Source organism: Phacochoerus africanus, chromosome 8 (genome assembly GCF_016906955.1).
Source record: "Phacochoerus africanus isolate WHEZ1 chromosome 8, ROS_Pafr_v1, whole genome shotgun sequence".
Taxonomy (NCBI): domain Eukaryota; kingdom Metazoa; phylum Chordata; class Mammalia; order Artiodactyla; family Suidae; genus Phacochoerus; species Phacochoerus africanus.
This window is the reverse complement of record NC_062551.1, coordinates 102,226,043-102,249,156: the sequence shown is the minus strand read 5'-3', so window position 1 is coordinate 102,249,156 and position 23,114 is coordinate 102,226,043. Positions and strand designations below refer to the sequence as shown.

At 40.9% G+C, this 23,114-nt stretch overlaps 1 long non-coding RNA gene across 1 annotated transcript in view; it reads right to left on the bottom strand.

Moving 5' to 3' along the window:
* Positions 1-10,749: 10,749 nt before the first annotated feature.
* The window catches only part of LOC125134455 (uncharacterized), a 320,822-nt gene continuing 308,457 nt past the window's right edge, over positions 10,750-23,114 (bottom strand). The window contains exon 3 of the long non-coding RNA XR_007136638.1: positions 10,750-10,957. This is a non-coding gene — a long non-coding RNA (uncharacterized LOC125134455). The remainder of the gene's footprint in view (positions 10,958-23,114) is intronic.

Below are 23,114 nucleotides of genomic sequence, written 5' to 3'. Positions count from 1 at the left end.
TCTGTATTGTATTTTTAAGACATGATGTTATTGCACACTTAATAGACTACAGTATAGGGTATGTAATTTTTATATGCAATGGAAAACCAAAAACCTTAAGTGACTTGCTTTATCATAATATTTTCTTTATTGCAGTGGTCTGTAACCAAGCCCAAATATCTCTGAGGTATGCCCATAATATAAAATGAAGACTTGTTAATATAAATAAATCAAGCACTTTTATTTGCTTTGTACAATACATTCTGTATTATGAGGCACACAAAAGCCTTGGGGAAAATCCTTGTAATCTAGGAGTTTAAGTATTTTTACCACAATAAAAGATACAAGCAGATAAAGGCAACTGATGTACTCATTACGTATTTATTGAGCATTTACTAGGTATCAGGCATTGGTAACACAACAATGTTGCCGACATAATATGGAGAGGCAAGTTACCTCAACTCTGTGAGCCTTCCTTACCCATCTTTGAGATGGAGTTAGAAACATCTCACCAAGATTTTGTAAGAATCAAGTGCAACTCATTGCACAAGGATCTGAAAGACAACACGGTCTCAAACAACCTAAGAGCTCTGAGGAGAGGCAATCAGGGTACTGAGGAAGGGCACACTCTTCCAGGAATGTGACCCCAGAGAAGCACCTAGAAGGAGATGCATGAGGCAGAGAAATTCATTAAGAACATTTCCGGCAGAGAGGACAGGAAATGCCATATGGCCAGAGCTTATGAGGGGGGGAGAGACAACTTCCAGATTCGAGTTCCTCTAATTCCTCCACCATCTGACTGTGTTTCTCCCCATCCCCAGCTTAAACATCTTGAATAAGCTTTAGTCCACTGGTGAGATCAAGAGAACTTCCATAATCGAATCTCAGTTTACTCAGCTGCATTTCCTGGAGTCTGATCACCCTCATCTCATTACACGTGGCTACAGAAGGTGCCATGCAACAATGCCCAAGGGCTCAGCTGTTGGAGTTAGACTTTGCTATTTAGTTGCTATGACCTTGGAGGAGTTATCCTAACTCTTGAAAGATTCATTTTCTTACTTGCAAAGGAAGAATAATAATAGCACCTACTCTTTAAGATTGCATATAGAAATTAAATGACATAGCACACTTAACATAATGTCTGGTACAGAGGGACTTATCAAATACTAATTTATGGAGCTCCAGGGACCAGATCCAAGCCAAAGTTGAGACCTAAGCCACAGCTGTGGCAACACTGGATCCTTAGCACACTGTGCTGGGCCAGAGATCGAACCCACCTCCCAATACTCCCAAGATGCCACAGATTCCATTTTGCCACAGCAGGAGCTCCCCAAACACTAACTATTAAAAATATGCATGAGAATTGGCATTTTGAGGTTAATTTAAGGACAGCTTGCATAATGGGGTTTTGGAATGAGGTCACTGTGAGGCACAGACCTCCGTAAGGTTGCTAGTGCATTGGCTGAGATGGAGGCAGGCGAGTGGTGGTGGAGACCGCATCAGGAAGGGATTTGAAAAAAATGACCAAGACCTAGGGATGGGCTGGATAAATAGGAATGGAAAGATGACTCTAAGATTTTAACACTGAGCTAATGGTGGTCCTATTTTTAAAAAATGAAGAAGCCACATGAGATGGGTTGACTGAATTCATCATTTCACAACCTATAATTATACAAGCTCATAAAATAGATGCCATATTTGAAAGAAATGGCTAAATTTAGAATTAGGATGTGACCACGTGCTTTGCATTTGCTAAGCTAAATCCTGGAACTTTCTTTTTATCCTTCATGACAAAAACCATCCCTGTTCTCCTGGGTATCTTTGCATTTTTCTGACAAAGACTTTCTCCTGGACTAAGGACTCAGGATCCTCTATGGCTCAGGGCCTCCCGCTCAGGCTCAGGGTCCATCCTGGTTGGTCTTGCACCGCCCAGTTGTAGTACGACTCTAAGTCAGTTTAGACAGAACCAATTAAGACCCACCATAAGTTTCAGTTTGAAACATTTGAGTTTCTTATTACTTAAGACCCAGGAAGTCTTTGATTAGGAAAGCTGCCTTGCCAGGAAACAAATTTTTTTTCCCCAGGGGACATAATTAAAGAGGGCAATGCTGCTGAGAGCTGTGTGTGCCAAAGGCTATACGCTGAATTTGTCAACAAATACAATGCCTTCATGGAGAGGAGAAAACATCTCAGCTTTTCTACAGTGAATCTTCTCTGCATGTATTACACGCAACACCCACAACACAACACTGCTAACAACAAAACACAAAACAAAACAAAACCCTACGTGGGGATTGGCTGCTGCAGCCAGAAACCCAAACGTATTAGCAAACAGTAGAGCATAATGTGTGATCATCACACTCTGACTGTAATCACTGGACCAGCTGAGCATTCACATAATTAGATGGGTAACATGGAACTTCATTCAACAAGTTCATTCAAATTCATCAAAGGTGACAGGGGAGTCATCTATCATTTCACAGATGACTCCCAGGTTTCCAACTAAAGCAACTGGATAGATGGGTCATGGAGACATAGATGGGGTAGAGGAGGTTGGAGCGGATGGGAGGAGGTGTTTATGGGTGAAGTGTTACAAATAAAGAGTTTGACATGATTGTGAAATCCTAGTGGATGTTCTCCATTTCTATACAGAGGAAACCTCACTCAACATGATCAATAATTCAGGGCTGGGTTATTAGAGGGGATGAATTTATGGTAATAACTCAAACTCTACCATTCTTGTTTTGTGCTGGCTATTTAAACACTGAGCAATTATTTAAATCTATTTTAATTTGATTTGAATTTTCCCCTAAATCCACTGTCCAATTGGCAACACCCTTGCTCCTGAATCTAAAAAAAAATAAAGGGGGGGGGGTAATCCTAGCCTTCTTGTCCTGCTACATAAGTTATCTGCAAAAGGGAGGCCTCTTGTGGTGTAGCGGGTTAAGGTTCAAATATCATCACTGCTATGGCTCGGGTTGCTGCTATGGCGCAGGTTTGATCCCTGGCTCAGGAACTCTCACGTGTTATGAGTGCAGCCCCCCCCCCCCAAAAAAAAAATTTGTTAAAGATCAGCTCTTTGCTTTTCACCTGTATGACAACCATTAGGGTCAGATATTGTAGGAGGCAGGTGGCTCTGATGGCCCAGCTGTCTCAGTTTGTGCTCTGCTCTGCCACACACTAGCTCTGTTCTTTGATAAGATTTTTGGCTTCTTTATGCTTCTCTTTAGTTTCTTCATCTGTGAAATGGAGAGTACATTTCCGTCTTGGTTTGTGGCTCAGTATATCATTTTAAAGACATATACAGAAACTTAAGAAGAATTGGTATTCTCTGTTGGGCTTCAAGGCCCCTTCGAGGAGATAGAACTCAAAGCCTCTGGCCAAGATAAGAATTCCCAGACCCTCATCATCGCCCCACCCACCTCATTGTAATGCTCCTTCCCCGACACCTGGAGCAACATGGCCTAATCCTTCCTGCCCCTACTGGAAAAGGTATGTGGCCCACTCCTCACCCTGCCCTTTCAGGGCCGTTATATCCCTCCCCCACCAAGCAATCAGCAAGTGAATCCTAAGACCCTTCTTTCCCCAACCAATCAGCAAGTCAGCAGGTGTATCTCCAGACCTCTCCTCTCCCTGGGTTATAAAAACAGACACGACCACGTGCTCACTGTCGGCTCTCTCTGATTATCAGGAAGTCATCCTGTGGCACGAGCAGCATTTCTAGTCTCAATTAACTCTTCTTTTTTTTTTCACCCCAATACAAGTCCAGAAATTCTTTTTCTGACCCGCATCCAAAGACCATGACATTCTCCAACTATTGATTGAAAAAGTCCATTCATGGCCACTGAATGAGGCTTGTTAATGTGCATTCACATCTGCCATGTCTTCAGTGAGTTTCTGGTGAGCTGCTTCTATCGTTGAGAAAAATACCTTGAAATCTATGACTATGATGGTGGAATTGTTGATTGCTCCCTGAAGTGGTATATAACATGTTCTCAAAGGTTAAAGATGAAGTCAGGTAACTCTGATAAAGTGCTTAAGACAATGCCTGGAAGGTGATGGAATATGCCACCCCAAATACGCCACTTTGGCCTAAGAATTAATGAGCGTCAAAGGCACTTGAAAAACAGCAGATACAAATAGAACTTTGTTTTCTGACCTCCTCTTTACTTCCTAAAAGCAGGAGATAAAACTCCCACGTGAAAGATGCCCTCCCTGTACTAGGAGGAAAGGCACATTGTGATCAGAGAGGGAGCAGAGGGTGAGGTCTGTGCAAGGAGACCTTGATCAAATCACACCGGTTCTGCTACTTCCCTGGGTCTTTATCTCCTTATGAAGACCCCCATGTCATATAAAACTCATATTAAATAAATTTGTGTGATTTTCTCCTGTCGCTTTACCTGACATCCATTTAATTCTCAGGCCCAGCCAAAGATCCCAAGAAGGTAGATGGAAAATTATGTCTCCCCTGCATGGACCCAAACCTAAGTATTAAACATACGCTTGCTCTCAGGTTTTTAGTCATAAATACATATGAACAAAGACCTCAATTATTTGAAGTGTCAGAGAAAAAAGGCATCGTGTATCAGTATAATTATTTTGTCAAATTTGTACCCTACTTGATTTATAAATTCCCAGATAATACTGGAATGGTAAAAAACAATGACAACAACAAAACTGCAGCACTATTGCTTATTAAAATGGTTATCATCTTCTCCGTAAACTTAGCTATTTTTTTTGTTTGTTTGTTTAGCCACACCTGCAGTATATGGAAGTTCCCAGGCCAGGGAATGAATCCGAGCCACAGGTGTCACCTATGCCAGATCCTTAACTTGCTGTGCCACAGCAGCAACTCCAAACTTAGCTTTTAAATAAATATTTGAGGTCAAAGTTTCTAGCACATGATAAGAATACAGTGGGGAGGAAATAAACTCAGTCAATAGGCCTTTCCTTCTTTTCTTTTCTTTTTCCTAATAATTCTCATCAGCTGCATCTCTTTACTGCATGTAAATGTTTTCCTTGGGTATTCTTATGGTGTCGACAAATACTAAAAAAAAAGGTGAGTTTGGGATAAACTCTATTATGCTCTGTTTTATAAGGAAATTATTTTATCATACAAAGAATACGTTTTTATCAGAGTACTTAATAGATCTACTCATAAAAAGGCAAATTTCAGTAATAATGTATCTATGGAGAAATAACTATACTACTGCAAACAAATGGATTGTCTAAGTAAACACTATCACACCATCACTTTCACCAGTATTTCCACCATGTGCTGTATGTGCGTATATATGTAGGTATGTGTATACAGTATCTATATTTGTATCTATCTATCATCTCTCTTAGAGCTTGGAACAGCCTTATTAGTATGATTTTCATCTTGACAGTGATATGTCTCAGAGACACAATAAATAAATACAACATCCCACAATTAGATTTTAGTTATCTGAGAAGTGTCTAAAATAATCAATATACTCAAAGAGCACCAGCAGTTCTTGGCTCTAAATTACTTCCAATGTAAAAAGAAAGGAAAGTGTAGAAGAATAAAATATAGTAAGCTTTATCTCAAAAGACATTAAATTGCAGAGGATTTATAGAATACTGAAATAGAAAAAAAGCCAACAGGATTAAATCCTCTGCTAAGATTGATGAAACAGTCCACCCAAATTTTATTGATCTGCTCCTATGAAGGAGAAAGCTCTGAATTTCTGCTGAGGAAGGGCTGGGGTTAACAAATAGCCAAGTGACAGTTCAACTGCAAAAAAATAAATTAATAAAAAGAGCAGAAAAGTATTCAATATTTGCATGAATCCTGTAGGAAATGAATCATCTACTGACCAAAATTTAATTTCTTTTGCCTCTGGGTATAAGACTGCATCAGACAAATTGGCTGTAAACATAATTTTTCAGTGGATAAGAAAGAAAAAATAAGGAATACCTTTGAATTTACTGGAATCAGTATAAATCAAGAGCATATAAATATTTATTCAGACTAAAACTCTGTTTTGTTTTTGTTTCTTTTTGTTTGTTGCTTTTTAGGGCCACACCCACAGCATATGCAGGTACCCAGGCTAGGGGTCGAATGGGACCTGCAGCTGCTGGCCTACACCACAGCCACAGCAACGGAGGATCTGAGCTATGCCTGCGACCTACACCACAGCTCATGGCAACGATGGATCCTTAGCGCACTAAGCGAGGCCAGGGAAACAGCCCTCTTCCTCATGGATACTAGTCAGGGCCATAATTTGCTGAGCCATGACGGTAACTCTCTGAAGAAGTCAGTGTTGATGAAAAGGCCTTGCTTGCTCTGTGTAATCACCCCCAGTGTATACAACAAGATGCCCTGTCTGCTCGAAAACCTATGTTGAATTTTCCCACTAGTCTTGCTAGTCTCAGATGACTAAATTATGGAGACATTTTCCAAACTGGATTCATCTTTTAGAGTCACAAATGAACATTTCTTAGCCTTGGAGAATTATAGTAGAGAAGGACAGGCTCTCCATGAACCTCGGAAACCATAGTTTGGATCTGGTTCAGCTTAGATGCCTGTAGTGATCTTCACAGCTAGCTATGCTGAGCAGGTAAGTGCTAGATAGTTTTCAGATTATCCCTAGTCTTTAAAGTGACCTTGCAGATAATTACAGCACAGCTCGCATTTTACAGATGAAGATACTAAAGGAAATAGGGTGATTCCATAAATTCTCCAAACTCATATTATTAATAAGTGAAAGAGCGAGGGTTTGAATGCAGATCTTTCAATACTCAAAACTCTGCTCTTTCAACTTTATTGCCAAATAGGTGCCATATTATTTGACGAACTGACTTTTCATACTGTTGTGTTTGATTTATAAATAGTATTTCATATAACCTGCATCCTGAGACTGTAAAATCAAGAACTGGAATGAATCCCTTAGGGACATTTATCCTAAATCCTTCTTTTTATAATGGAGGTAGCTAAAGCCTAAAGACTCCAGACAAGGACATATATCAAGGTAATAACAAATTTGGAACTAGATTCATTCCTTTATGCTTAATATTAGGCATGGCATAGCAGGATGTGAAAATTTTAATTTTCCACTGTTAAAGTGAAATATGAACTTCACTTTTAAAAGAAATTTTTGAGATTCATGTTTTCATTCATCACTATTTTTTTACGCTAATACATAATGAGGCTCTTTCAAGGGTGCACTTTGAAGCTGATGCCACTACAGAACCCATATCAGGAAAAAAAAATGTTAGAACTGGGTTTAAAAACATACAGAATAAATTTCACACTGAGCTCTAAAGGTAGGCATTGAGCCCAATTTCTAGAATAAATCAAAGAGTAGGCAGAAAACAGACAGCAGGAACAGTTATTTTAGCAAGAAAAGTAGGATAAATTTACCAAGCCAATCATGGGTTGATGAATGCACATAAAAGATGCAGAGAGAAGATGTGCAACATTGATACGTGAACACATTTGAATGCAAGAAAGCAAAAAACCAGAATGCACAATTGTCCTAAATGGGAATAAACATGCAAATTATGCTGCAGCTGCAAAATCTAAACTCAAGGAAGAGACATTTGCAAAGCAATTTATTAAAAAGATGTAATTTCCTGGTTTCACATAGACTCTGGCTCTTTTATAAAGTAAAATGTACAATTTCTCTTGATATAAATGACCTCTCCCCCGTGTTGTACTCAATCAAAGGGCAAGAAGTCTTTTGTGAAAGACTGTGCTTATTAAAGAGCACAGGACTATTGATACCCAGACATTCAGGCTCTGAATACACAGTTATTCCACCTAATCAAATGTCTGATATATTGAGTACGATTTTCATGTGAAGGCAATTAGTCTCTCCCTAATGGCATATGCCAGAACAGCTTCTTTGTAAGTGTTAAGATTCTTGCTGAAACCAACCCTGAGTTTTCAAATTTGTGCATGCATCCCTCCCTGCCTTCTTCTTTCCTTCCTCCCTTCCACCCAGCTATCCATCCATCTATCCATCCAACCATCCAAAAAATATGTATGAGTCTGTAACACAGCGGGGGATAACAAAATATATCACAAAGCTTATCATTGGGACTTTTATGACCTTAAGACGGTATCTGACGAAGACAGACCCTATTCTTAAATTAGTACACTTCTCCACAAGGGTGATGTTGGCAGCCTTTTTAAGGCTGTTACTCTTTGACTCTAACTGCAATGTAGAAATTATAGGGCCAGCCTGGACCCTTTGTTTTATAGAAAGATTCTCAAAGTAAGGTTTTTGGACCACCAGCAGCAACACAGTCTGGGAATGTTTTCGCTATGCCAATTCTTGGGCCCTGTCCCAGACTAACCTATGCTTGAGAACCAAATGCATCCAAATCATGTAGATGAGTTGATAGATCACAGAATTTGCCTTACTGACCAAGGGTCTAGACCCATGGTAAGTGAAGTCAAGGAATCAAAAAAATAAGTCTGAAAACTTAGAGGGGCGTGTTTTAAAGATTTGATGAAGAAGTTTGGACGGGAGTTCCCATCATGGCTCAGTGGTTAGCGAACCTAACTAGGATCCATGAGGATTCAGGTTCGATCCTTGGCCTTGCTCAGTGGGTTAAGGATCTGATGTTGCCGTGAGCTGTGGTGTAGGTTGCAGACATGGCTTGGATTGCCCGTTGATGTGGCTGTGGCTGTGGCCAGTGGCTATAGCTCCGATGCCACCCCTAGCCTGAGACCCTCCATGTGCCGCAGGTACAGCCCTAAAATAGCAAAAAAAAAATAAAATAAAAAATAAAAATAAATAAAAAAAATAAATTTTCTGAGGCAAGACCAGACATGATCAGAACTTTTGTTTAAGGAGCATTTTAGAGCCTACTGCCACCACCAAGAGGAAGACGGTTGAGAGGCAACTGCACTGTTCAGGTGAGAAGACATAGTGATTGACTTTTTCTGTGATGACCTAGGGATATATCAGACCTCAAAAGAACTGGGGCCACTCGCTCAATCTGGATGTGCTCTGCCCTAAGATGTATCTCTCCACTGTGGTGGGATTCACTTCCTTCTCTAGTTTGATTCTGCCCACTCTGAGGATGTCTGCCTTGCCACCTTGCTTCCTTGGTTCCTCTGCTCTGCTCTGCTTCCTTCTGCTGCCCTTTCCCTTCATCTCTCCATTTTCATTCCCTTAATTATAAATTTGCATGGAAATGTGCATCAGGTGAAATGTTTGCTTGTCCACTTGCTTTAATAGCTGATCCTTAAAGAATTCACAGAATACATTCCTCCTTTGCACAAAGGATCTTCTGGGTCACCACACAACCCTAGCCTTTACTTAGCTTTCTTTAATCTACTGAATGTCCTCAAGGTGGGAAAAAAACTCCAATTCACTTTAATGTGTCAAATCTATTTTGCCAGCAGACCATCCTTGTAACTTTATGCTTGGACATGCATCAGTTAAGTCATACTTTTCACACAAATACTGACCCTGCTCATGGGATTGTTTCCAAAGAGGAAAGACAATAAATATATTTTTACATATCCACAGATACCTTCTTGTACAGAAATCAACATAACGGTGAGCAGTAAGGTATTATAAAACGTTGTTCTATTATATCTCTATTCCACTACTTTGGCCATACTTCAGGTCTTACTATATAATGGCAAAGGTACCTGTGGACCAAGATGTACCTTTCACTTTGAACATGGACAATTTATTAAGGAAGAGGTTAGTTTTGAAACAGAGGTCGCTTTGCTCCTACGCCATTTGGATAGAACTCTCCACTGTCTTTAAAACACAAAAATAGTTCATTTAGGAGGATCATTGTGATTTAATTGATGATTGAAAATAAAGTGAAAAGAACTACAACAGACACCACTAATGCCCTGCATCACACCCCCTTGGCCCACCTCTGATTGCTGCCTTGGCCAATTCTAGGCCAATTCTGATTCTCTTTGCCTTTATAGCGTCTATGACAAGAGACAAGTGCCAGCCCAGCCCAGAATTGTTGGAGTTAACGATCCGGGAGCAATCTACAACCAAGGGGGGAAAGCCAGTGGATGAACATTTAGCTATACATCCTTCAAGAAGAAATTCTAAGAGGGACCCCAGATCCTCTTGGAAGTCCCAGGGGAAACACGTCCCCATGTCCACAGAGGAGAAATCATTCATCTGCTCTTATGTGGGTCTTTACTTCGTCCCCCCTTCAGTCTCCCCAATCCTCTGGATCACCAGTAAATGATCATGCCCCTTCCGTTGTCCCAGGCAAGCAACCGAAACAAAGATGATGGATTATTGATACACTCCGCAATACCAATCCCCTTTAGTGTGATACCATGAATGCAGTGTTTTTTATTTTTGTATTGTTAAGACCTTTCTTTATTCTTTCCTTCAACAACATCATAAAATGAAAGGAGTAGAGATCACAGCATCCCATCAAGTGTCTCCATTCTTTTCTCACAGAGCTTAACTTGATCCTGGCTGTGATGATAGATGCAAATCTGTCCAACACGCGAAGAAAAGAGAAGCTGATACTTACTATGTCATCCACTTCCACAATTCCACGCTTAACCCCAAGTACAACATTTTGGCCCAGAGATTTACAAAAATGGCACTTTCCTGATCTGCCACTCTAGATCCACACCAAGAATGACGATTAAACATATAAAAGCCATCTGGTCCAGATTCTGAACAGGCAACTAAGGAGTTAAAACAACAAAACAACACAGACTTCCTACGTCAGCAGCATATTAATATGTCTGGAGTACAAACCAGAAATATTTGTATTCAATTACATCATGCTATCGAAAGAAGAAAAAAAAGTTTCCTCACACAGAGTGATTGAAGAGGAAGCTGTAAAGAGATGTTACTTAAAGGGAAAGGAGATAGTTTTACCTTTGATTATCAATTTTCCATTTTTCTTGCTTTTAAGGCAGGAAAAGATCCAAATGTTGCAGTTTTTGTTTTTGTTTTTTTTTAAGTCCGATGTCTCTCTGGGTGTGTGATGCTCAGCTGTTCTGAAACATAACAAAATGCAGTGATTAGATATAGTAACTACCCTGAAATGAAAAGATCCTTAGGAAGATCACCTAGCCATTAAATTCAACGACGTGAGAAGAGCATTTCATAGAAAATTTGCATGCCAGGCTTCTCTGTTTCACTTTGTATTTTTATGCTTTTCAGAAAAGAAAATCAACCATAAAAAAAAATTAAAAATAACATCTTCGTCATAAATGGGTTTGATATTCTACAATCTATTTTTCCACCGTTAACATTTATATCCTCTTTAAAAAGCAATAAAATGCAAGTATTGATCATTTGATTTTGTAAGGTATACTACACATGCAAGATTGTGTTCGTTTCCTGTGCATTATGTTTTAACAATGAAGCAACTAAGCAGCTGTGACTAAAAAAAGGGGGATAAAAAGTATCCTTTCCAGGGTAGTTGTTTTGACATCACAGCAGTATACAGGTCACAGCAGCATCTTCCCAAGGGCATTATTAAGTGCTGAGCCATGACCCCTATTAATAACAATAGTTTCTCAGAGTGCCTGTAATGGCTCAGCAGTTAGTGAACCCAACTAGCATCCATGAGGACGCAGGTTCCATCCCTGGCTTCACTCAGTGGGTTAAGGATCCCGCATTGCCGTGAGCTATGGTGTAGGTGGCAGACGGGGCTCAGATCCTGTGTTGCTGTGGCTGTGGCATAGGCCAGCAGCTTCAGCTCTGATTGGACCTCCAGCCTATGAACCTCCAAATGCCACGGGTGAGGCCCTAAAAAGACAAAAGACAAAAAAAAAAAAACCAAAAACCCAGTTTCTCATGAGAGTGACAAAATGGAACTTCTAATTGGGCCTAGATATGGGGGGGGGGGTGCCTCTTATGATAATATCACATGCTTTATGCTGAGCTGTGATTTTCCTTCCAGAAAGGTCACAGAAACAAGGAGTGGTGTCAAACACACACAAGATCTGATGTTGAAAAAGAAGGGATCCACAGAGTTCTGTTTCTATTTGTTTCTAAGCAATATGATGACTTTGTGGCCATCAATAGCACATTCAAATAGTGTCAGAAAGGAATGAGAAAACTAGTAGTAAGTGTTAAGTGGAGACTTAGGGATATTCAGAATTGAATCCAAGGGTGAATAATTTATTCCCTCCTATTTACAAACATTACCTCGCCTGAATAAATGTAGGAACCATTTCATGGGAGAGGAATTAGAGGCCAGAAGAGGAATGAGAGGCCAGAACAGGCAACAGGGCTTGCCTAACTGTATTCAGCTAATGGACACAGACAGAAGAACGTCTCAGGAGTTCCCGTCGTGGCTCAGTGGTTAATGAATCCGACAAAGAACCACGAGGTTGCAGGTTCGACCCCTGGCCTTGCTCAGTGGGTTAACGATCTGGTGTTGCCGTGAGCTGTGGTGTAAGTCGAAGGCTCGGCTCAGATCCCGCGTTGCTGTGGCTCTGGTGTAGGCCGGGGGCTACAGCTCTGATTAGACCCCTAGCCTGGGAACCTCCAAATGCCGTGGGAGCGGCCCTAGAAAAGGCAAAAAGACCAAAAAAAAAAAAAAAGCATCTCAGAAAACTCAAAGTCCAATCGCTTTCAAAACCCTTAACACTGTACTTGTTTCCAAAAAGAACACTAGTCATTCAAAAAGTTCATAGCTAATACAACTCTCTACAGAACTTGTCCCAGCAATATTTTGAGACCGGCAAAGAACAGGTTAAGTATTCAAATGCTGAAGGCAGGAGTTCCCGTCATGGCGCAGTGGTTAACGAATCCGACTAGGAACCATGAGGTTGCGGGTTCGGTCCCTGCCCTTGCTCAGTGGGTTGACGATCCGGCGTTGCTGTGAGCTGTGGTGTAGGTTGCAGACGCGGCTCGGATCCCGCGTTGCTGTGGCTCTGGCGTAGGCCGGTGGCTACAGCTCCGATTCGACCCCTAGCCTGGGAACCTCCATATGCCGAGGGAGCGGCCCAAGAAATACCTAAAGAGACCAAAAAAAAAAAAAAAACAAATGCTGAAGGTGGTAAAAAGCAAGACCAACAGGAGCGCAACAATGTCATGTATTTTTATAGCACATAAAGCAGACTGGCAATATATTTTCACATCTACCTCATTTACCCAGGTTACAAAAGATAAAAATGATTTTCTATTATCAAAACCTTTCAGATATTATTATCATTATTATTGAGCCCTAGTTTATATAAAATTATTCTGTGAAATATTCTTAATATTTAAGAATACCAGATATACTGATTTTTTTCCCCTACATATGTGAAAAATAGCTTACTTAAGGAGAAATGAAAAGCTGTCAATTTTTTAAACACACAGACCTGACTATTCACTCATAAATATTTACTGAGATTCAATTTTGTGCTAGACATTGTTCTTAATTTTCTATAGGAAAGCAAATGATAAGATTGTGTAATTTCTGACAAAGACATCCAGATATACCATAAAAATCATTTTTATTACAACTGGAATGTTTTGTAAGTTAAATAAGGATCTTTACCAATAGAAAGTATCATAAATGTCATCCATTCAGGTGGTTTCTAAGTGTGCATCACAATTGCCTGGAAAGTTGCTGAAATACACAAACTACAGAATTTCATGCAAGATCTAACAAATCAGACTACTCATAAGTAGATTCAGGGTAATGTGCATTTTCCGAATGTGCCCCAGTTCATTCTCCTGAGCAAGCAGGTTTGGAAAACATATTGATTTGTGCTTAAATTCCTTATTAAACGGTGAGGGAATGAATTTCCAACTAGTATCTATGAGGATATAGGTTCGATCCCCTGGCCTTGCTCAGTGGGTTAAGGATCTGGCGTTGGCGTGAACTGTGGTGTAGGTCGCAGATGTGGCTCCGATCCTACATTGCTACAGCTGTGATGTAAGCCTGCAGCTGTAGGTCTGATTTGACCCCTAGCCTGAGAACTTCCATATGCTGGGGTTGCAGCACTAAAAAGAAAAAAAAAAAATGAAGAAAACAAAAATTTTTTTAAAAAAAGTTGAGGGAACTGAGACTAGGGAACAACTTGCCCAAGGCATTTGTTCTTTGATGGCAGAATTGAGACGAGAATGCAGAATTCCTAAATCTCTGGTATCTTTTTCCTTTTCCTTACCCCAAGAGTCCCTCTTTTATTATTTTTTTCCTGCTTCTTTTCTATCATCTAGTAACAATAGTGTCTCTATATCTGAGAAAGAAAAAGAGCATTGGAAAGGAAACACACACACACACACACACACAGGATTTTGGACTTAAGTTGTTTGATTCTATACTGTGCTTTCCACTACTCCACTGGGTTTTTCTAGAGTCAACTGCTATGGGGTGTCTGCTCAGCCCCTCACCTTTGCCAGCCTCCAAAGCTGCCCTCATCCCTTGTTTGTCTTGGAATCCTCATCACTGGTGGTCGTTGACTGTAGGGTGGTAAGGGGACCACACTAAGAAACTAGCATTGACTCAAACCTTGAAAGGTGTACATGCAAGAGAAGGGCATTCCAGGCAGAGGGAATGGCCAAGGTGAAGGCCCCAAGGTGGGAGTGTTCCTGGGGCTGTTCTGGAATTGCAGGGGTCAGTGGGGATGGAGTGGTGCTGGGAAGGGGAAGAGTAGTAGGAGAGAAATGGAGGGCAATGGAGGGTACTGGGGGGGGGGCAGTGGGATCAAGGGGAGCTCAAGGCTTTCTGGCTTTTGCTTGGAGAGTGAAATGGGAGCCACTGCAGGAGCTTGAGTTCAGAATGGACACAGTTTATGTTCCAGCAGGCTCATTCAGGCTCTGGGTGGGAAGAGACCACAGAGGAGGCCAGGATAGAGGCAGGTGGAAAGCTTATCTACATAGAAGAGATGTTGGCTCAGACTCAAGGGTACTGTGAGGAATGGTCGGATCCTGGCTGGGTTTCTTGGAAAGCAAGAGTCCATAGTATCTCCTGATGGGTTGGGTGGAGGAGGTAAGGAAAGAGGGAAGCAAGGATGACTTCAAGGTTTCTAGTCTAGGCAACTGAAGAATTACCACCATCACTTGGATAGGAAAGGTCGTAGCTAGAGAAGGCTTTGGGGGTGGGGGGGAAGGATGAGTTTAATCTGGCAACACTTGCCATGCAGGTGGTTGTACATGTAACATTAGAATGGAAGCACCCAGATGTCTTTCCCGTCCAGCAGAGGCAACTGGTAATATTCTTATTTTTACCCACCACAGATGATTTTGTGGATGATACTAAACACAAAAACAGATGAAAAGCACAGGAACAGGAACATAAGAGAACTCAGCACGTTCCGATTCACTTCTGTTTCCTGTTTTTTATGTTCAAATATTTATTTCCCGATTAACTATAAGATTAAGTCTATCTTTGTGTGAAAAAAAAAATCCATTTTCCGCAAGACATAATAAAAACCATGCTTTACATATTGGCGGTCCTCTCTAAAATACAGTGAAAATAATCTCCTGATGAAATATTAATAATGGCACGCAGTAAGTCATAAACTAGGACTTTCAGGGAGCAAGGTAAATTTTGGTTTGGGCACGAGCTGAAAGATCTAATGTGAAAATAAAAAAAGAACTGAAATAAATTGATGGACCTAAAGTCGCTCAACTCCTCTCAAATCCCCCTCAATTCTGAGCAATGATTAATTGTCCTTTGGCATAAAGACAACACAGAAGTGTGGGAGAGATGATTATGCAACCACAGGAGCCAGTGCACAGCTGAGGAAACACAGCTGGGAGCTCTAGAAATTCTGGAAAGAATTCTTTGAAGTCTACAATTGTATCTTTATTTTTATTGTCATTTTTCATATTCTTTTCCACTACGATTTGTCACAGGATATTGAATATAGTTCCCTGTGCTACACAGTAGGACCTTGCTTTTTATCCATCTACCCACAAAGTCCCTGTCCACCCCTTCTTCCTCCTCCTTTGGCAAATATAAATCTCTCCTCTACACCTGTGAGTCTGTTTCTGTTTGGTAGATAAGTTCATTTGTGCCCTATTTTAGATTCCACATATAAGTGGTATCATGTGATATTTATCTTTCTCTTTCTGGCTTACTTAGTATGATCATTTCTAGGTTGGCCCATATTGCTACAAAAGGGATGATTTCATTCTTGTTTATGGCTGAGTAATATCCCATTGTATATATGTACCATATCTTCTTTACCCATTCCTCTGTTGATGGACATCTGGGTCGTTTCCATGTCTTGGGTATGAAATTGCATCTTTAAAATGGGTTTCTTGAGTTTCTGCTGTGGCTCAGTAGGTTAAGAAACTGACAGTGTCCACGAGGATGTGACTTTGATCCCTGGCCTTGTTCAGTGGGTTAAGGATCCAGTGTTGCCACAAGCAGCATAGGTCACAGATGCAGCTTGGATCCTGGGTTGCTCTACTGTGGCCTAGGCCAGCAGCTGCAGCTCCCATCTACCCCAGCCCAGGAACTTTCATTTGCCATTAGTGTGGCCTTAAAAAGAAAATAATGGGTTTCTTGATTTATAAATGCCTCTTCAACTGAACACATTTTAAACTAAAAACCATTGAAGTTCAAATCCTGTTTTACAGACGAGGTTAATGAGGACTAGAGACCTAACAGGTTTTATCTGAGGCCACAGTGAGTCAAGAGCAAAACCAGAACTAGACTGGAGGCCTCCTAACTTGCAGTCTTTTTATGCAAATAGCTTCTCCTAAGTTTTTTTTTTTTCTTTTAACCAGATTACCTCTTTTACCAAAGAAGCAGCATCATTTTTTTTCAAGTCTCATGCCTTAAAAAATTTTACTCAAATTTTATAGTCCATAAAGCATTGTGTTTGAGGACAAAGTTAAACCACTTCTCTGGTCTTCTCAGTCCTGCACATCTTCGGGGAAGAATCAATTTCTTAAGAAGGTCTGAAGTTATTCTGCGTGTTCCCAAGTGTCTGAGACAGTCTTAGATCAAACAAAAAGAAAACAAGGAAGATATCCAGAATCCACTTCCTTTGCAAAGCTCTTTACTAACTCATTCCTCCTTTATATGTAAGAAACTTCAAGGTAGGGCAGGATACATTGGTAGGGGGCAGGCATGTTCCATGCTCAGAACAGCCTTGTGCTCTGTTTAATGCATATGTGTGTGTGTATATATATAGTCTTTTTATCTTTTTAGGGCCAGCCCCGAGGCATATGGAGGTTCCCAGGCTAGGGGTCCTATCAGAGTTGTAGCCGCTGGCCTATACCAGAGCCATGAAACGCGGAATCCAAGCCGTATCTGTAACCTACATCATAGCTCATGGCAATGCAAGATCCGTAACCCAATGAGCAAGGCCCCCGATCAAACCCGCATCCTCATGGTACTAGTCAGGTTCGTTAAACACTGAGACACATTGCGAACTCCGATGCTTTAATATTTGAACCAGTGTTCTGTAGGTGAAATCGTATAGGCTGAGGGAGCATGTGTGTGAGCAGGAAGACATCTGAACAGTATCCCTGTCCCCAGATATCTTGCTGCCTCATCCACAATGAAGCATGTGTCATGGTGACTCCTGGTAGACCCAGCACAATTCCTGGGAGTTCAGTGAGATTCACATGCGGACAAGGGCAAGGATGCTATGGCTGAGTAAATGAAGAAGCGACAGTCCCAGGGGCCAAGCCTTCCACAGGAAGCAGAATCTGTTCCCAACTCTGAGAGAAGACCGTGGTGGTCTATGAGACACTGATGACCAAGAAACCCTGTCATATCCTTTATTTCCTGCATCTTTTCCCTTGCATTAGCCAGCTCCTTATGCTGAAAATGATACATAGAAAGAAAAAGGAAAGGCATTCCCTAGCTCTTTGAGTCCATAGTTGTTTTTCTTGGAGTATTTCCTTACACATCAATAAACCAAAGGGAGAGGACTGGCACAAGATACATGCATCAAGAAGTGAAAGAAAAATGGGAGAGTAAGGAGTTCCCGTCGTGGCTCAGTGGTTAACAAATCCAACTAGGAACCATGAGGTTGCAGGTTCGATCCCTGGCCTTGCTCAGTGGGTTAGGGATCCGGCGTTGCCGTGAGCTACGGCGTAGGTTGCAGATGCAGCTCAGATCCCGTGTTGCTGTGGCTCTGGCGTAGACTGGCGGCTACAGCTCCCATTAGACCCCTAGCCTGGGAACCTCCATATGCTGCAGGAGTGGCCCTAGAAAAGGCAAAAAGACCAAAAAAAAGAAAGACAAGAAAAAGAAAAAGAAAAAGAAAGAAAAAAAAATGGGAGAGTAAGCTTTGAGTAGTGTTTCCACTGTTCCAATAAGAATGATGTACACTGGCACGATCTTTGACATACAAATTGTGTGATGTTGGTGATTCTGCATGAAAGTTTCAGCTTCTCATACCTGTATTGCACAATGTAGAGACAAATGGTTAAGTTCATGCTAACCGTGTGAACTATAGTTTTTCTTGGAACTACATTAAATGGCAAATAAAAAACACTATGTCAGGTTGAGAGGGAGATGGTAGGAGAAGGGAAATGGTTTTATATTTTTGCAACTTTAGCAACCCTCTGTCCTGCTTTTTTTTTTTTTAATTTTTGTTTTCTTTTTATGTCCACACCTGCAGCATAGGGAAGTTCCCAGGCTAGGGGTCGAATCAGAGCTGCAGCTGCGGTCTTCACCACAGCCACAGCAATGCCAGATCCAAGCTGCATCTGCGACCTATGCCCCAGTTTGTGGCAACACTGCATTGTTAACCCACTGAACTAGACCAGGGATTGAACCCACATTCTCAAGGAGACTATGTTGGGTCCTTAACCCACTGAGCCACAGTGGGAATTCCAGAAATGCACTTTAAAATGAGCAGTGCTAGTCGGAAACTTAGCCTCTATTTTATTGTCTGTCTTTATTTGACATCTACTTTTTTCCATCCTGTCCTCATATCTCAGTTTATCTTGCAACTTGAAGAGTTTGGCTAAAGGACCTTCTGTGCCAAAATGTTCAGGTACTGCCCCCCACCTGGCTCACTTTGCTACAGACAAGATGATGGAGCTTCCCTGTGAGCAAGAGTCAGAAGGGCTCACTATGGTATCATAGCTGTTGCCCGGTTAGGAGAAGACTGATGATCCATTTACACCTGTTGGAGCACACTGTAGCACTATCTCTTAATTCAGGCGGCCAAAGACTAAAGGACCTTTTCCCTATGGCAGGTTTTTTAAAAGGAAGGTTCATCGCCTAGGAATAAATTGGAGAGTCTGTGCTATTTATTGCCAGTGACATATGTGAGAACTCTCAATGTCTCAGATTGGCATAGCCTTTCTTCCCTAAGATCTCAAAGTTTAATATGTTTACAAGTAGTTTTATACCCCCCCCCAAAAAAAAACACCCCACTCCCCAACCTGCTAGCCTATAACAATCCTGAACTCTCGCTGCTTTCTCTTAATTCACTAGGCTAGCAGTCTTCCACACCCGTCTCGATTTTCCCACCTCTGGATGAACTTAACAGAGCATAATAAGAAGAGCTTCATTTATTGAGTGGTTACTATACATCAGGCACTGTTCTAAGAACATTATATGGACTTTTTCATTGAAAATTTACAATAACCCTATTTGGGAGGTACTGTTATTAGGTTAGTACCATTTTACAGATGAGAAAGCTGAGATGCAGTGATGGTAAGAAAGTGAAAAAATTACTAATGTTGGTGAGGGGAGGTTTATTTATATCAGACCCAGACAGCCTGACCTTGGCCATGCACTCAACCACTATTTCACCTCTCAGTGTTTGCCTCAAGTCAGATATACAGATTTATCTTTCACGAATTCATTTCCATCCATCTACCTAATTCCTTTATTTTCAGCCTGGCTCTAAGGCTTTCAAAGCTTACCATGTCCCAGAAACCAGAAATAAACTATTTCATTTAGATATTATCACTATTCCATTTTACAAATGCCAAAATGGAGGCACAGAAATTAAATTACTTGGCCAAGGTCACAGAGAATATCAGAGGTAGGATTTAAATCTAGTTCTTTTTTTTTTTTTATCACCATACTACATTTCACACTCTTCTGTATCTTTTTTTTTTTTTTTGTCTTTTTAGGGCTGCACCCATGGCATATGGAAGTTCCCAGGCTAGGGGTTGAATCAGAGCTGTAGCTGCCAAGCACAGCCACAGCCACATGGGACTCAAGCCATGTCTACAACCTATACCACAGCTCATGGCAATGCTGGATCCTTAAGCCACTGAGCAGGGCCAGGGGTCAAACCTGCATCTTCATGGATACTAGGTGGGTTCATTACCACTGACCCACGACAGGAATTCTGTTCTCCTTATTCTTTTTTTTTAGATTAGTTTTCTTTTTTTTTTTTTTGTCCTTATTCTTAAAAATCACTTTCCCGGGGAGTTCCCATCGTGGCTCAGTGGTGAATGAATCTGACTAGGAACCATGAGGTTGCGGGTTCGATCCCTGCCCTCAGTGGTTTAAGGATCCGGCATTGCCCTGAGCTATGGCGTAGGTTGCAGACGTGCCTCAGATCCCACTTTGCTGTGGCTCTGGCGTAGGCCAGCGGCTATAGCTCTGATTCGACCCCTAGCCTGGGAACCTCCATATGCCACAGGAGCAGCCCAAGAAATGGCAAAAAGACCAAAAAAAAAAAAAAATCACTTTCCCATGCAAGAATATGGAAAAGTTTTTGACTTTTTCCCTTAATTTTTTTCTTTTATTTTCTTTTTAAATCAAGTTGATGATTAATTCAATTGTTAGAGCCAACATTTTAGTAGCTGGGGAACAAGCCTCCACATACCAGTTGGCAACACTGGTGCCATGGCCGTGAATTTTCACTTTGTTTCCAAGCAGCCACTTCTCAAATGCATGCTGCGAATCATCAATCAGTGAGTTATACACCCTTAAGTGTGGACTGGACTTTATTATTTCTAAAATCTAATTGCTTCATTGCAGAGATAAGAAAGGCAAAGAGAGCTTAGGCATCATATCTGAGATCACCCAGCAAATTAGTAGCAGAACTAAGACAATAACTGAAATTTCCTGACATGGAATCTGGGGTCTTCATCCTAAACAAGGACAGCCTAATTAGCTATTTTTCACAGTGTCTGAAAAATATATATTCATACACTTGCCAAATACTGAAGGGCTACTCTGTGCCAGACATTGTTACAGGTACTGGGGATTGAGCAGTAAATGAAAAAAGAGAATTCCCTGCCCTCATGAGACTTTACAACCTGACATTGTGATGGCATAGGGTACTCCATTTTAAAATGATCTTTTGTCATTTAAGTTACTTTGAATTGAATCACTGGTTAAAAAAAAGAAATTATTTAAGAAGCACTAGCTTGAGATATGGATGGTCCAAAGCCAAACAGATGGATGAGCTTATTGTTATATCTACTTTTTTGTACATAGAAGCAAAGTACAGTCCTTACCTATAAATAGGGGTGGTGTGAGCTTTGTGGTACCAACAGAGAGATGGAGACAGTAAGGTGCCTGTTCCCAAAGGGTTTAAGGATGAAGCATCAGTCACATAGATTAGAGGAGAGCATTTTCCCTCATTAAACCTCTCTCAGCAAATTCCATAATGTTTAAAAATTGTCTTTTACTCCATAGCAATTAAAAACCATTCCCTATAGCTGCTGAGAATTGCAACTATAATTAAGAGAATAATCTGAAATCCCAAAGCCCCAGTTAAATTTTCTGAAACCCATCTATTTAAAGTCTTTTTAAATGATGCATACCTTACTTTGCGTCAACTTGTCCAGTGCTGAGAGATGAAAATAATAAAATGCAAATTTGCCTTGAAGCCAACATACCACCTCTTCCTCTTGCCAGTAATTATTATAATGAAGTGACAAAACTGAGCTCTTGGTCACAAAGGCTGTCTGCTTTTGCGATCAGTCTGAAAAGCAACAGCTACCCTGAAGCTATTCCGTAATGGAAAACAAAAGGCAGTACAGTTTAAAGTACTAAGCTAAGTCTATTCTTTAATTACAATATTTTGCCATGTCAATACACACCATTATCTGCAGTAACCAGGGATTAAAATACATATAATACAGTTATGTTTGGATCACAAACTATACTTTCTTTGGCCTCTAAGACATGAAAGGCTTCTGTCTGACTCTGCCACTTAATAAGTATGTCGAGTAGATGTGGCTGTATCATGTCCCCTGGAAGTCCCTGACACGGAGGGTCAATATGAAAACACCTTGATTAAATCCCAGCGATAGAAAGACATGAGAAGCCAGAATAAAATTTCTGGTTCCAAATTCATAACCATCTTTGCTCCTAAGCTTCCATACATGCCGAGCTGAGGACCCACTAGTCACGTGTCTTTTCATCTTTGGGGAATTCCTTATTTGCTTATTTGCTACTTCTGAGGGGTCAATATACGAGGATTCACACTGAGACAATATCCTGAATGACAAATTTGGAGAAAAATCTAAAAGGTTAGCAATTGTCACTGAACTCGATTTTAGTATTCATTCCTCCATTCCTCACAGTGCCTTTAGAAGACCAGTGAGGGAAACATATTTCAGGGTGGCAAGGCTAGCTAACTGCCAAGTGCCCAAATAATGCAGTTTCTTCTAACTTAAGTTCTGTAGTTCCCTCGTGGGTCACACTGGGCAGCAGATGCAGTATAAGTCAATTATGTATGTACTTGTCATGGCCAATGCCACCCCAATAAAATATCTGCTAAAATACAAGGCGATGATGCTAAATTTATGGTAATTAGGTGACACACTATTCCAGAGGCAAATGCAATGAGCAGGAAGACAAGAAGCCTCTTTTTATGTCCTTTAGCTCGTCACAGATGGAAGGTATGTAGGGTCATCTCTAGAACATGCTGAGAAGGAGATTCATTTTGTCTTCGCCACAATTCTGTGTCCTTTTTTCTGTATCTCTTTACCAATTTTATGTCTTCTTTTCAGATACTGTTGTTCAAGTTTCCCGTAATTAAAACTCCTATATCTGACAACAACTAGTCCAGTCAAGGAAGCCTCATTGTTCCTACACACTTGAGACACTCCTTTCACTCTGAGAGGCATCCAGGGACCTGGACATCAAAAAGCTCATTCCACCTCTTCGGGCAGCAGGATCAGTGAAAAATCTAATCGACCAAAATCACAATGGAAAGGCAGTGAACACTCAACTGCCACTGGAACCACGGCTGGGAGAAGAAGACCAAGACTGCATGTCAAGCTTTAACAGTGTGACTGCTACTACAATAAAAGGTT